Below are 2,727 nucleotides of genomic sequence, written 5' to 3'. Positions count from 1 at the left end.
AACACACTAGAGCCCTGGGGCTTACAGGAGAGCAAACACACCCAGGGAAGCTGCTTAAGCTGGCACTGCTACACATTCTAAAAGTATCTGTACTGTGTTGCTCTCATAACAGCATTCAGGCTTTTACATGAAGTAACTCAAACATCAAGAGGCAGTGAAACCTCCCTGCTTAGCTGCATCTGGCACCTAGGGCAGACCTCACTACTGTTTGAAGTATTTGGTTTAAAAATAAGCCTAAGCATTTATATGAAATCCTGTGAAAAATTAAAGAAGAGTAGATAAATCTTGAAAATGTAGGTATACCACCACTGGATAATACAACCGGATGTGCAGTAATCTATAAACAAGGCAGGCAGACCATACCAGCAGAACAGGACAGAAGGCAGCAACTCTGGAAACATTCAATAGGGAACAGATGAGCACCTGGGTATGAACTGCCACTGTAATGTGCAAAAGTATCCTAATAATACGTGCCTCATGAGTAATTTGTGGCCACTGAGTACTTCACCAAGGAAGTGACATGCCTTGAGTGTAAAATTGTCATTGCATTGGGTTCATGTGACAAGGTTTTGGTGGGGAAGAATGGGGAGTGGGACTACAGGGGTGGCTTCTGCAAAAAAACATCAGAAGGTGCCCCTGTGTTGGAAGGTGTCCATTCCAGCAGGCTCCAAAATGAACCTGTCACTGGCCAAAGCTGGGCCCATCAGAAATGGTGACAGTGCTCCTGTGATAACAAATTAAGGGTAAAAGCTTCTGTGCCGCAGCTGCTGGGAGAGAGGGGTGAGCATGTGTGAGAGGAACAACTTTGAAGGCATTTGGGTCAGTGAAGAAGGAGGGGAAGGAGGTGCTCCAGGTGTCGAAGCAGAGATTCCCCTGCAGGTCCTGGCAGACCCCACATCAGAGCAGGCAGGTGTCTATGACCCCATGGGAAACCTGCACTGGAGCAGGCTCTTGGCAGGACCTGTGGCCCCATGGAGAGAGGAGCCCATGCAGGAGCAGGTCTGCTGTCAGAGCCTGTGTCCCTGCACGAGACCCACTCTGAGCACTCTGTTACTGAAGGACTGACCCTGTGGATGGGACCCTTGCTGGAGCAGTTTGTGAAAATTGCAGCCTGTGGGAAAGACTAACAGCGCAGAAACTTGTGGAAGACTGTGTCCTGTGGGAGGGACACCATGCTGGAGCAGGGGAAGAGTTGAGTAGCCCTCCCACTGAGGAAGAAGGGGTGGCATAGACAGTATGTGTTGAACTGACTGTAGAATCCATTCCTCATCCCGCTGCTCTGCTGTATGGGGAGCAGGGAGAGAACCTGGGAGTGAAGTTGAGCCTGGAAAGAAGGGAGGGACGGAAGGAAAGTTTTAAGACTTGATTTTTTTTCTCATTACCCTGCTCTGATTTGACTGGTAATAAATTCAACCAATCTCCCCACACTAAGTCTGTTCTGCCCATGATGGTAAATGGTGAGTGGTCTTTCTCTGTCCTTATCTCAATTCACAAATCCATTCTATTTTCTCTCCCCTGACCAGTTGAGGAAGGGAGTGACAGAGTGACTTCAGCAGGCACCTGGTATCCAGAAAGGGATGTCCTGCTCTGGGAGATGTGGAGAATTTAACCTGTGCAATTTAAAAAAAATACATGATAAAAGTTACAATATGCAAGGAGTATAAATTTTCCTTTGAGGAATAAAATTCAAGGCAAGAAAATTAATTTACTTCTTTATTTGTGAGGAAGAACAGAAGCAGACAACTGGGATCTGAAACTGTAAGCGTGACACAGCTCTCCTAACCCTGATGGTAGGGCCTCCATTGTTCCACCTGAGCACACAGTGCATCCATTCTCTCTTACCGCTGCCGCCTGAAGTTTTGGCAACTTCATTAAAGCTGTGTTTCAGGCAGGCCGTGCAGGCAGGAATCTCAGGGCCTGCTGCTGCTCTGAAGCCCAGCTGGGGAAGACCAAGGTGCCCCCTAATCCTGTCCAACCCATAAAAAACATGCTGTCATCGTTCCCTAAGCATTAAACAGGATATAGGGGGGAGCATATTCCCCAGGTATCTGCACTGAGGAGCTACAAAGGCTGGGTAGGAACCCTTCTCTTCCCAGCCCCTTGCTCCCAGTGACTCCACAAGTTGCGGCATCAAGAGCCCAGCACTGGCAGCAGCGTGGGGCACAACCTGCTCCGCTGTGCCCGGCCTGAAAGCCAGACATGTCTTGGGCTGCACCAAAAGCAGCATGGGCAGCAGCACGAAGGGATGGGATTCTGCCCCTCTACTCGGCCTGGGTGAGACCCCACCTGCATCCAGCTCTGGAGTCCTCAAGATAAGAAGGACATGGACCTCTTGGAGCAAGCCCAGAGAAGGCTATGAAGCTGTTAAGGGAACCGAAGCACGTCCCCTAAAAGGACAGGCTGAGAAAATGCGGGCTGCTTTCTGCTTCTGTGGGGACCTCAAGTACTGGAAAGGGACGGACATAGAAGCCAGAGAGGACAGAAACTATAGCGACAGGACAGTGAGTAATGGGCACAAACTGAAAGACGGGGAATTGAGTTAGATAGTAGGAAGAAATTCTTCCCTGTGAGAGTGGGAAGGCACCAGAACAGATTGCCCAGGGATGTGGATGCCCCAACCGTGACAGTGTTCAAAGCGACGCTGGATGGGGATTTCAGCGGTCCGGGCCCGGATATCGCTCCCCGCCCGTTCCAGCCCCGCCCTCAGCAGCCCCGCGAGCGCCCTCC

The sequence above is a fragment of the Geospiza fortis genome, unplaced genomic scaffold, assembly GCF_000277835.1.
Source record: "Geospiza fortis unplaced genomic scaffold, GeoFor_1.0 scaffold429, whole genome shotgun sequence".
Lineage (NCBI taxonomy): Eukaryota > Metazoa > Chordata > Aves > Passeriformes > Thraupidae > Geospiza > Geospiza fortis.
This window is presented reverse-complemented; position numbering follows the sequence as displayed.